Source organism: Corvus kubaryi, unplaced genomic scaffold (genome assembly GCF_017639235.1).
Source record: "Corvus kubaryi isolate FWS band 111438036 unplaced genomic scaffold, C.kubaryi_AGA036_p1.0 split1-131, whole genome shotgun sequence".
Lineage (NCBI taxonomy): Eukaryota > Metazoa > Chordata > Aves > Passeriformes > Corvidae > Corvus > Corvus kubaryi.
Window position 1 is genome coordinate 17,405,342 of NW_024582073.1, and position 13,733 is coordinate 17,419,074.

The following is a 13,733-nucleotide window of genomic DNA, read 5'->3' on the forward strand; positions in this document are numbered from 1 at the left end:
TGTTCTGTGCAATCCTTACACCTGTGAATTGGTATTTGTGTTTTGTCACTCCCTTTTTTTATAAACTGTTGAAGAGAACAGAGAGCTCTCATTGCCTTTAACGTGTTCCACACGCTCAGTTCTGCTTTAAGACAATGACTAAAATATTTCAGTGTTATGCTTCAGGGCTACAGCTGGCTTCCTGCAGAAGGCGAGAAGCTGATTCCCTAGGTTAATTCTGGATTTTTTTTATTTCATTTTTCTCCAAAGCCTTAGGGGCAGGCATGGCTGGTTATAAAACCTTGGGAGAGACTGGGCCACTTCTCTGCAGGGAAGTCCTCTCTTTTATATAGCTGCTATCTTCCATCTGGCTGGGGAATCAGACAGTTTCAGGGTAGCAAGGACTTTGAGCTCTTTTTTTCTATCCTATTCATTATGAGATCTAGGCATATCTGAGATCGTAATGATGATCATTTGGGTATATCTGATATAAACAACTCACTTACTATTGGAGCCTGAGGCAGAGGCATCAGAGTCTTTTTTGGAATTCTTATTAGCTTAATTTCTTCAAAACAGATTTTTGTTTTGTTTTCTTTTGGCTTTTTTGGGGTTTGGGTGTTTCTTTTTTTTTTGCATAAATCAGTTCACTGTGGGAAGCACTGGTAAACAGGTGAACCATTATGCCACATACAAAACAGCAGGTTGTCTGTTCAGGTTTAAATCCTGAATTATAGCTTACTTTTGCTGCAGTAAGAGTTATAGCTCACAAATACTGTTTCTTTTTTCAAAATGGGCTGATGCCAGTCGGGATGCTTGATGGAGTTGCAGAGCTGCCACACAGGCTTCCCGAGTGCTGCTGTGCTGGCTGTGTGCAGCATCTAACAAAGGGTATGTTGTGCTTGCAGCAGCATTGCTTCCAAATCTGGCTTTCCTTCTGCAGCACCCCTTTTGTTTAAAAAACCTGCTCCTCCAAAGCAAAAATAAGAAACTTTACTAATATTGCACTGTCAGAGACAGGGGATAGAATAGACTTGCTTATTGTTTCGGTTCTGTTGAATTACAAATGGCAGTGGGTGGAAGGGGGATGTCACAAGATACTGGAAGCCAAGCTGCGTTTCATCATCTCCTAAGAGGCAAACAGGTCTGCCAGGGTTCTGCCTGGTGGCTGTGCTGGCAGGTGTCTCTGCTCTTAAACTGCTCTTTCTTACATGCATGTGAAAATACTCCTGTGCTTTAAAAAGTTCCTCCTTTCCATTTGGGAAGCTGTCAACAGGCACCTATTCTATTATCATCCTGCGAAGTTGTGAAAAGAGACCTGTGTTGGCTGGTGAACATACACTACAAGGGACAGAGAGTTTTCAGTAAGACAAGTCCCTAGTACCACAAGAATCACTTCATGTTAGGGTGACCAAAAAGGCTTCTCCCAGGATGCTTTTTCTGTTACCTTAATCTATCCCAGTTTGGATTCCCCAGTTGGCGTTAGCCTCCACCCCTCATCACTTCCCCATTGGTCCCTGTTCCCTAGTCCTGCCTTTTCCCTGTCCCTGGATAAAACTGTGAGCTTGGGACCATGTTCGTATTTGCCTCTGCACCCTTCAACAGTGTAGCAGCAATAAATGCTCCTGCCGGAACACACACAAATGCCCTTCTCGACTCTTTGCTACCGACTAAAATACTGAACCCACCCGTGCGTCTGTGGGTGCACGCGGGACCCCACAGAGCCAGGGAGGGACAGTATTAGACCTGCTGTTTCATCAATATCAGCATGTTTTCGTCTTAAGCATGTGAAGAAAAGGCAGCCTCCATCTGATATGAGCCCTTATGTATTCTTTTTGTGTGTCCAGTTGAGGGACGCCTTTTCAGGTGCTGCTTGTTGTGCGCAAGTGGAACTGGCACTTGCTTAGGTAAATAAACGTACTGGCTTACTGCATAAGTCACCTTACCTGTGACAAACCATCTATTCTATGATTTATCATATGTCATTTTTCATCACATATAACATTAGCTTATGATACATATATGTTTAATCGTGGGCTTATCCTGTACCCATTGTCTCCCAGGTGGCTGAGTACCTATCTGTAGCTCTTCGTGGCTCTATTGGGGTTTGTACATAGGAGCTGCAAGTAAAGATAAGTCCAGCTGGAAAATTGGAGATAGATAGATTGGGAGAGATGAAGATCAACAGATCCAGATCATTCCCTGAATGGCAGAACTAATAAGAACTGGTTTGCTCTGGCTTTGTCTCTTTGGGGTGCAATACATTTGTGTTCGTCCCACTGAAGTGCTCTCTTCCATGGTACCTTCCAATCTCTCTGTGTCCTCATCATGAGGTGTCTCACTTAACCCTAGTTCCTCTTCATTCCGTGGCTTTTAGCTACCGTTGCTTGGTCTAACAACTGGAAATGACCCAGGAGATGCTGTTCTGGAGATGCATTCATGCAAGGTGGCCAACCTGTACATGTCCAGCATGGTCAGCAGCTGTTACTGGATGAACCTAATTGACTGCTCCTCATCTTTGCTGGCAAAAAAATTAATGACTTTGGGAGCTGCCTTCCATGATGTGCTGAATTTTGCACAGGTCTGTTGTAAGATTTTCCTACTTAAAAAATGACTACGCTGTTCAGTTCACTTGAAGCTAAACAAACATGACAGAGAGATGGTGTGATGCACGCAAGCTTCATTTTGTCACGAACCAAGCTAAAAAAAAAAGAACAAATCTGCCTAGGAAAATTTTCAGCCAACATTTGAGAAACTTGCCATTAATTATCAAAATGAAGAAGCAGAGTGTGCTAACACAGCATTGATTCAAAACATCAGAATCAATTTCTCAAAATATAGATGTGCTGAAAATAATACGTAAAACACATTAGACTTGTGCACTGCCTGGTATCCCTATTTAGTTTCTGCATCTGGCCTTGTTGTAAGAGCCTCCAACCCTAAAAATTACTGTCCCTTCCCCAGACTCTAGAGGATATACAGAATTTAGAAGGACCATTTTCTTCCTTAGGTGTCAGAGAACCTCTGTCTTTTAAGGTTGTTTATTCAAAGTGAGTAAATTGAACTAGGTCAGCCTGAATGATGGTGATGTTCTTCAGAGTGCCTGTGTTCTTGGAGCATCTCTGGAGGACTGCTGCTCTGTAAGGTGTCTGCCACCAACCCTTCCTCTTGGCCATTGTTGCTCACAGAGCTTCTGGCCTGTGACAAACATATCTATGCAGGCTTTGCAGAGCAGATTTGGATTCATTGATGCAAAAAGATGTAGAAGCTAAATATGCATTTATTGTATCACTTTCTATTGCTGTAAACTCAGTATTTTAAAGGCTTTAAAGTTTCTGGAAATGGATTTTTGATTTATTCTGATAACAGTCTTCTGATGCTTATTCATTTACCATCTATGTTCTGAAGGCCAGTTGGGAACTACATCTCTCACAAATCATCCTGTGTATTTTGTGTGAATCCAGGCCTTCCCTCACTTCACTTGGTTGTTGTAAATGCAGTTTATAATTCATACAGAATGTGGTTCTTCTGCCCTGTGACTAGGAAATGTTAAAAGAAAGCATTCAGTCATAGCTTATGCATCTGGTGATGCAGACTGGGGTTTTTAAAAGAACCCAGAAGAATTAGGCATTCAAATTTCATTAAAAGGCTGTGGAAGTGAAGCATATAAGCTCTATTAAAAAGCTCAGTCATTATCTATAGCTCTTGGTTTTTTTCTCCAATTTAATTTGTGCAAAAGCCTGCTTTGGGGAGAGAAGTAGACAGGGCTGATTTTGCTCACCTTTCCTTCTCCTTGGTGCTGAGGCACAGCCCTGTCTTAGAGCTTGAGCATGCTGTGGCTCACTCAGCTCTTCCATTTTGAGCTGCGGCTTCAAATACCCACATGGGTACTGATTTTATAATTAAAACTGCATTTTCCTAACTATAAAAATGAATGTGAGTATCCGATCAGTAAAACTGTTGATATAAATAGCTTGGTGAATATGATGTTGAAAATGGTTTACCCATATATATGTGTGTGTATCTATCTATGGATATATCTATATATGACATCCTGGAAACTATTTGTACTTTTTCACACTCTGAAATGTTCAGGGAGACAAAGCTGAATTAAAATCAGTGCAGAAAATAAAATTGTACTACAGAATGTAAAGGAATTGGATATGTTGCTTTTAAATACAATGCAATGTGACTAAATGTTACGTGTAATAGTCTGTCACTTGTCTGAGAGAACACAGAAGTTTCCGTTATATGCAAGAATCAGGAAAGTACAATATGATAAATATAATGATGAGAAAGATGAGAGATCAATTGGATACAGTCGGGTGAAGAAGAGTAAGTAGGGAGCGGAGTTTGTTCTGCAGTCAGAGGTGATTGCTGCAGCAGTACAGAATATGCAGAATTGCTGCAGGAAGGAGTTAATCATTGTGCCAGCAAATGCTCAGCCCCTGTTTATTGCAAAAGAGAATTAATGGTTTTCCTGCCTGGTGCTGAAAATAGAAGTCAAATTTAAGTTGTTTCTCGAAGGCAGATATAATTAGATTATGAAACTTGTGGCTTTTAGGTCTAAATAATAGGATGAGAATGACCACCCTAAATCAGAACAGAGTACAGTCTCTTAACTGTTTCTTAGGAGTGTGAACAGGACAAGCATAGAGTGATATTTTTCCCATTTTCCAGCTGTGCACAATGTACACACTACTTAAACTGTAGATTAAGTGCATCATATATTTATTATCCCTTGCTGAACCCTTTCTCTATAGATTGTTCCAAATATTTATTAAACCCATTTATGTTTTTGTAACAACATTCTTGTAACAATAGACTATACTCTGTGGCTGTGAATTGTATGGAAAAATATTTCTGTTTGATTAAAACTGTGATACTTGGTGCTTGTTAAGTCTTATGGTAGGATGAATAGTGAACAACTGTTCCTTACTTACTATCTATGTTAGTTTCACTTCTATATAAAATTATATCCTCTTTTTCATCTCTTTTTCAAGTTGAAAAGTACTTTCATCCACCCTCATACAGTTACAACAGTATACTGCTATTCATCTATGTTGTCTAGCATACACCAGTCCTACTTCTAATAAACCCTCGGACATGGATCATTCAGACTTAGGTGAAGTGTTTGGGATGTGGATGCAGTCTGGGTTTATACAGTGGTGTAATATTTTGTCTTTTAACTTTTCACTCTTACATAATGATTTTTAGTTCAGTTTACATTTTTTGTCTGCCAGTGAGCACTGGACAGATGTTTTCAGAGAGTTCTCAACAAGTCGTCTGAGATTCTTGCTGAAGCGATACTAAATTATTTATTTGTTTGTTATTTGTCCCTGTGTAAGTACAGTTAGGCTTCCTCCCATGTGTATTACTTTGCATTTATTGCTATTAAATACTGTCCACATTTTTTGTTGCTGAATCACTCAGTGTTCAGTATAATGAGACCTTTTGGGGTATTGACTATTTTGAGTAATTTGTGTCATCAGCAAACTTTACCATCTCATTATTAATTCCCTCTTCCAGATCATTTATGAATATATTGAAGAGAACAATTTCTAGTGCAGATATCTGATCACTTCTCTCCCATGGAGAAAACAATTTATTACTATTCTCCAACACATCATTTATCTACATTTATCTACTAAGGAATTTTCATCCTTCTGATAACTTAGTTTCTTTAAGAGCCTTTAGAGAGAGGTCTTGACTTCCGGAACATTTGACTTCTGGAAATCCAAGAACACTATAGCAGTTGGCATTCCAAAGCTGGCTGACATCTTTAAAGAACTATTAATATCATAATTTTCATCAACTAAAAGTAAATTGAACACCCTAAATATAGTAAGGTTTCTCTATTTGCAAATATTACATTATTTCTATACTAAGAATATCTCAAATACTTTTATTATTTGTACTATTTCTAGCAGTTAGTGACAATTTCTGCAGAAAAGTTATTACTATGCTGCCAGAAACTCCAGAGCGAGGTGCAGCTTTTCACTGACCCTGAGTAGAGCACGGTTTCTTTGTGATAGAAGTCTTCTATTTATTTTTTGTAAATGACACATCCCTGAAGCAACAGGGAGGGAATGAAAGTTACATTTTATCACAGTAGCATTTGCAGAAAGGTGAAGTGTGAGAGTCCCTATTCATAATGAAACCTGGGCCAACCATGAGTTCCTAAAAACCTTACCTGCAGGTGCTTAATTTTTTTTATTAAAAAATTTATATCTGAGCTTTATGAACTTATGATTAAACTTTTAAAATAAATTAAAGATGAGAGGATTAGATGTGGAATTGGAAATGAGCTGTGGTATCTTTTGCCTCTAGCTCAGCATTTTGAAGGCAATCCAAATGAGATGTGACAAAGTGCAGCACATTTTTTTTTTTTGCTGACCTGTGTGAAAGAGGAGTTTGGTCTCTGCCAAGTTCTTTGTGTGTGAATAGCCACATCACTATCCTTGCTACTGTAATTAGCACTATTAGCCCTTTATTGGAATTTAAAATAAATAGGCCATGATTTAGATATCACAGAGACTAAATTATCCCCTTAGATGATCCACCCAGACTAGAAGAACAGCCAGCTCCCCCCAGCTCTCCCTTTTTCCCAGTGTTTGACAGAAGTTATGAAGGTAAGTTTTAAGTGGCTGATATGTCCAGCTCCCATGTTGCATCCTATTTGAAATTTAAAATCCTGTTGGAGGACAGTTCCTCAGAGTGAGTTGAATGTGTTTTAGTCTGTTATGGGTCTTGGCTACTCTTGGGCAATTCCTTCCTGTCCTCCTTGGAGATGGGAAGAACTTTGGCAGAATTCTTTATGATGTCTAAAGAGGTGCTCTTACTTCTTCAGCCTCCAATCTAGACTTCACACACCTCCTCAAGAGAATAAAGTTAATCTACATTGGGCTTTGCTTATCATGACTCTGATGCTGTTTCTTCTACCTGTTCACTGTTAGGCTGCCAGAAAATCTTCGGACCTGTAGGTACAACCAAGTAATCTCTCGTAGTCTCACCACACTTTTATCATGCACTAGTAGATGCCCTTGGAAGGAAATAGAAAGTGCATTTTTTAAGAGAAATATTGCATGCAGCTTAGCATTGACATGAATGCAGTCTACAGCTGGTGGTGACCATCCTACCCCTTTCTCTTTGCTTGACTCTGAAACCCCAGCTGGTTCTTCTCTTTTTCCCAAAGCGCCTAGTGGATTTTCTGTTGCTTCCTCCATCTGAACTTTGTCTCTGCTCCATGTAGAGAAGAGGAAGACTTAGCAGCTGGAAAAGGCCCAGTCCTTCAACCACACTGCTTTCCAGTGGTTGCTGGGTGAACAGAGGGCTGGTAATCCTGATCCTGCTGCCATTCAGAGCCCCAAATAATGTACAGTGCATGCAGTGCTTCTGGACAAAGCGTGATGGCACAGAAATCTGTCCTTGCTCTTCTGGGGCAGTGGTCATTATCCAAATGGTCTCTACATTGTGGTAATGGGAAAAATATTGATGGCCTCAATGTCTGTTGCACTGGATTATTTCAAAAGTGACTAGCAGTGGGACTAGAACCAATGACGGGTGATACACTACTGGACCCCTTTAAAAGTCTTACATGTTATGTCAGCAATATGCCAGTATTCAGCCTTCAAACAGATGCATGCCTTCAAACCACACACTCGATGTGATTCCGGAAGAAAAGAGCAGCAGTGTGAATACTTTTGTCCCATATTTTCAGCAAATTGTGGACTTTTTAAAGTTTTTATTAAACATAACTATTTGGACTTAGTTTTAGAACAGCAAAAATATGCTGGCTCTTTCAATGCAGACAAAAACTTAAGCTGTCAATATGTAATTCTTGAAACAACTAGAATTTTGGCAATCACTTATGAGGCAATTCTTGTTTCCCACACTAGGTCAGCACTTTCTTGTAGAGTTAGTTCATGTCATCATAGTGTGCTCCATGGAGATGACTCATTTGTGTATTTTGGAGTTCAGACAAAGCCTATTAGCTGACTTTTCTCTGTTACCTTTCACATGTTTTTTCCTGCATTTGTAACAGCACAATTCTGCCTGCTATCTGCAAGTGAAACAGCTTCTCTATACTTTCCTTACACACATAGAGACTTCTAAGTGTGTCAGGCTATGGCTGAGAAAGCTAGATTACATGCTACCTGAATATTTTCACAGATGGATCTAAAAATGATCTTGCTTAATTAACAGATAGGGGTGTTCTTCTGTGCTGGTCCAACTATTTGACAACTGCTACAGCTTGTAAAGTTGGATATAATTACACAGAGCTGAAGAAGCCTAATAATGAAGTAGTTTTTCATCTGTACAGAAGTAACTATACCAGAATGGCTATGTTCATATCAGCATTACTGCAATACACAATACCAGATGTACCATTTTAACTATCTTGGTATTGTTAAAATGGGCAGTTTAACATTTATGCATATATAAAGCCTTTAAGCAGAGAAATGCTCAATCTGTTCTCCATTTTGGAGAAGTATCTATTACCTTAGGAAGATTGTAGTCACCTTGACAACATGAAACTTTGCTCAAACTGTCAGTTCAATTCTCTCTATGTAGTCAGACATGAAATTGAGTTACAGTGGCCTAATGGGTTACCACATGTCAGTGGAGATGAATTTGTGTGCAGTCCAGCAGCCCATTGCCAACACAAGGCAGAAATCATTAGATCAAACAACTCCGTTTCACAGAGGTTTTAAAGATTTTTTTTTTCTCATGTGTGCTTGTAGTCTCAGAATACACACATAGTCTATTACCATGCTCAGCTGAAGACTAAGGCATTATTAAGCAGTAATAAGTTGATCTTGTAACTGAACTACAAATTAGAATTTTGAAATAATTTAATTAGATCAGTTCTAAATTGGTGAATGGGGACTGAAAACATGTATGTAAGAAATGAATCTGTCTTATATGCTGATAAAATAACACAGTCACACTGTAGTGACTGCATTTGGTTCACTTGTATGCTGATGACTGGATATTTCAGAGATATCTTAGAATCCATGATTTCCATTTGAAATGTTTCCAGGTGTGCTTAGGCAGCTTTTTCCCGTTTATCCCTAGAATTTCATGTTTATGCTTGTTTCAAGAAAATTTCATGATCTTTTGGATTTCAGACAATTTTACCTTCATAACGAATCTTTTTTTATTTTTTCAACCTGTCACAGATTTACTGACGTGTAAGGAAACCCCTTTGGAGAGCCCAACTACAACACTATGGAACAGCTATGTTTGGGTTTGATTCTGAACAAAACCATGCTCTTAGTTTTGTAAGTTTTACTGAAAAAGATAAAAGAATTACTATACTTAAATTAATGGCTCAATGGATATCTCATCTCTTGATTACAATTATACTTATGGCAAGAACATTACCATCAACTGTAATGCCTGAAAATGTTGTGGGAACTTCAAGAAACCAAGATCTGACTACACATTGTAAAGTAATGCCTGTAGGGTAATGTGTGGAAGAAAAAGAGGGTTCTGCTCTTTCAGAATTAAAAAAGATTGTGGTCATATTAAAGTTTGTGTTGTTTTCATCTTACCTGACACTAAAGACCATAATTATTTGCAAGAGAAATTTGAATGTAAATAATGTCAGCATTTTTTCATGCTTTTTCATTGTGAAACAGAAACCATTGAATGTAATGAGAAGGAAGTTAAGAAACTCCTTCTCAGGATACCATGAGTTTCTTACATATTGCCACACCCTGTCAGTAAAAAACAGATCTCTTAATTGCAGCTAATCTGGATTGCTTGAAATACTGTACTGCAAGCACCCAACCAAATTCTGTTTGGCAGCAATGCTTACTGTTGCTGCTTGGGTTGAAAACTCCTGAGGTCAGAATTTTATCACTACTTGTAGTGGTTTGGTTCAAAATATCCATTACTTACTTTTCTTTCTGTGAGATAAGAATTAGGAGAAAGCAAAGCAGGCAAAAAACTTAGAAGAATATAAAGAAGTTTATTAACAGACCTAAAAGAAAGAAAAAAAAGTCGGACTAAACCTTCAGAACACTTCTCCTCCCCCCACCTTTCTCCCTTCTCCCACTGACAATGTAAAAAGACAACCCTTGAGATTTTCAGTCAGTTTACCACTTCTATGGTAACCTTTTTCAGTTCGCTTAGGAAGAGGAGTCTCTCTTGCTCATGCTATGGAGACATCTCCACAAGAAGTTCTCTCATGGCTTCAATGTCACAGCGAGACAGCCGCTCGGGTTGGTTCTCTGCTCGCACGTGAAAGTCCCTTCCCTCGACTTACAGCTTTCCCCACAACTGTTTCCGAGGGTTCCGTCTTGAGCTACTGGGGTACCGTTTTAAGGATGAGCTGTTCAGAAGCAAAGGTTCTCTTCACCTATCTCTGGGAGCATCTTCATCTCTAGGAATAGAGGCCCTCCTCCTCCCCTGGGAGCAAGGGTCCTCATCACTTTCATCTGTAGGAACAGAGGTCTTCTCCTTCCCTGGGAGCAAGGGTCCTCATCAAGTTACAGCTACTGTCATTTGCTTATTTCAGCACAAGTACTTTTGCTCACAATTACAGTAATTCGCTTATTTCAGCACAAATACTTTTGCTCACAACTGCAGTTTGAATGCTCCACCCCCCCCCCCATGCTGTATGAAATTACAATGGGTACTCTGATGTATCATAGTCCATCACCATAGCTTTACAACAGAATAGCAGCTTCTAGGCTTGAAGCATCTCCTCTTTCTCCTCCCTCAGGGTTTCAGCTCTTCCTTTTTTACTGACTTTGGTGTCTCTATGGTGTTTTCTTGCCTCCACCTTTCCTCTTCCTCCGACTTGGGAGCAGATTGATGTCTGCAGGCTTCATCTGTTCCGGAGGAAACTTACAGCACTAAAGGGTTAATCTCACCCGGGCCTTGCAGCTGGAGATCGCTTATCACTGTTGGTCACATGAACTTTGCCGGGCAAGAGACCTTTCCCGGCGTTTGTTCCTTCTTAAATGTGGATCACAGAGGCATGTCAAGCTTCTTAAGTGGCTTAAAAAGTTGCCAATATTCAAACTAGCCAATTGATTTGTTCTGTTAAGTCATAGAGGAAGCTGTAAGCACCTCTTACTAAACCATGACACCACTTCTTCAGCTTACTAACAGATTCTCCCTCTCATTTTTGAGGACTGTTGAGTTTTTTGTTTGTTTGGATTTTTTATTGCTGTAAGAAAAAGAGAGAGGAGAGAAAAGCGAAATAACAGCTCTAAACACTGAGCTATTATCTATAAAATTGATTTATGATGGCTTATGAAATTTACCTTTACTTCAGTCCTTGGGGAGAACAGCACTTAGGGAGTAAGAATACTTCCATAATCATGCTCTTCACTGTTTGGTGGTCTCTTTTTTAAGCCATGAGTAAAAGCACAAATGTTCTTTTCAAGTAAGGTGGAGCCTGAGACTGATTTCTCATCGACCTCTAAATAACCTGACTGTAGTAACTTACTTCTGGTTTACCTGGATTGGATTAGGTTTGGCAAGGTGGAGGTAGGCTGCTTTTCCTGGAAATCTGACATACTTAATTCCTTACTGTAAATTTTATTCCATGGCAATTGCATTGCTTTTTGTAACTGTGCTGTGAATGAAGCAAGCCTTAGAACTATTCTTTAATATTTTGATTTTTTTTGTGTGTATTCCTATTTACAGATAAGGATGGGCCCATCTGCCCACTTTTTGATAAGTAAAGAATAAAACAGTTAATTCTTTAATAAGACCTGTCAGAGTCAGTCTAAGGGAGCATGTTATTTTTAGTCTTACTTACTTTTTGGATAAAAGCTTCAAGGGAAAAAGATCAACATATAACTGAAATTAGGCCCTTGACAATGCCTACTCTGCTGTGTAATTCATAAATTAATGGATCATGAAAAGACCTTTAAAGAATGTTATCCATCACAGATACTACTTTTGTATGTGCAGTGCCTGTATCCCAGAAACTCTTGTGTTGAGTTTGCCTTACTAGGAGCCTGCAATCCTTTTGAGAAAGGATGAAAGAACCATAAAATAAGTTTATGTTGCTCAGTGACCAAATGTTATAAATGACTAACACAATATAAGCAAAACAGTAAATCTAATCTTTTGCAACATGTATATTTAACAGTCATAAAATCTACTTTTGGGGATGTTGATATTAGACTTTTGTTTTAGATGCTGCTTGCTATATATCCGAATTACTTAAACCTCTGAATAAAGCTAATTTTTCTTTCTAGAAACAAATACATAATTTCCAAGGTGACAAGAAATCTCCCACAGAAATTGTAGAATAATAGGATCTAGTAAATGCTTGCTATTCAAAATAAGTTTACCACCACAGCATCTGAAAACCTTATCATGAAGGTAATAAACAAAGCATGACTTCCCATCTGTCTTTTTGGTTTTTTAATTATCCACTCGACAGAGAAAGAAATGTGCATATTAGAATAATGTGGGATTGTTTTGCTGATTTGTTTCCTATAATGACATATAGTGTGATATGCAAATGTGTATGTGAATGAAGAAATATGCTTTCCATTGGAGATGAAAGGGGGTCAAGCACTTTTCTAATTTTTATGAGATCTTCAGGAACGGTTCTCAGGAAAGCCCTAAAACTATTCACCCCACAGTCAGTTTTAATTTTACTGTGTAGGCTTCATTGTGTGACTGTTGACCATGGTGGTTTCTCTGGAAATTTATCAGTCTTGGTCCCCAGCCATGAAATGCCTTACAGAGCAAGATTTGAAGCATTCATCATTCTGTAGGGAGATGGAATAGCAATCCAGAAACCAAAGGGTTTGCTTATGATGGCTGCTTATGCAGAGGAGGTGATCTGGAGTGCTGCTGGCATGCTGGACTTACCAAGGGAATGCAAGGTCTCTTGCCCAGGATATGTCCAGTATCTGGGTCAAGGAGAGAGCTGACATGAATAACCAGAGTCAGTCATTGTATGTTGATCTGTCAGGGAGTCTTGGGTACCACCAGAGTTGGGAGAGAGCCTTGTCCATAGATGTTGCTGTGCAAGAGCTTCCTAGCTCCAAGGAACTCAGGAATGCTCCTGGAGCATGGTCTGAACTGGCCAATCACTCCACCATAGACTTTTTGTTTGCTTATGCTTCATCTCATCTAGAAATTGCATTGGCTGGAAAACAGTAAGAGAGTATTTTGTTTTAATAAGACCAAACTTGTAAACTCGAAACAAAGGCTTTAAAAATACACACTTATGATGTTAGGCTGCTTCTGTGTGGCCTTTATTTTCTTGATGAATTTTCTTCAGAATTAATTTTTAACGGTTTTTTTCCTTTTGATTGATACATATAGAATGCTATGAGATTGCAACTTGGCAGTTCTCTTATCAAACTGCAAATGGGATCAAAATCAGGGAAGGAAACAGAAGCTGCAGTGATTTCCTTGCACAGATGCAGCCCTTCTTCCCTCCGCACCCCAATCACAGCTGGTGTGGTTGAACAGTGAGGGCAAGCTCAGGGCACCGTGGTGCTTGTGGCAGGATTGCTTTTGACCTCACTGCTCCTCAAGATGCTGTCTCCTACCCCCCTGCTGTTTAGTAGAAAATGGCTCTATGTTTTGGCACTGACTGTCAGCTGGTTTGGTCTCTATTTCCCTGGCTTGCCAGCAGCTGGCTATAGAAACTGCTTTTCCCTCTCTATATAAAGTATGTTCAATCACAGGTCTTTTAATTTGATATGTAGAAGTGCCACAGTTTTGAAGCTTTAATTTCCTTCACCAAGCCCAAAATAATTTGAGTTAGT

General features: G+C 39.2%; 1 long non-coding RNA gene across 1 annotated transcript in view; it reads left to right on the top strand.

The window, feature by feature from the left end:
- The first annotated feature begins 1,617 nt into the window (after nt 1-1,617).
- LOC121676561 overlaps nt 1,618-13,733 on the top strand; it is a 124,729-nt gene continuing 112,613 nt past the window's right edge. Inside the window, exons 1-3 of the long non-coding RNA XR_006020506.1 lie at nt 1,618-6,415; nt 9,159-9,260; nt 12,201-12,327. This is a non-coding gene — a long non-coding RNA (uncharacterized LOC121676561). The remainder of the gene's footprint in view (nt 6,416-9,158; nt 9,261-12,200; nt 12,328-13,733) is intronic.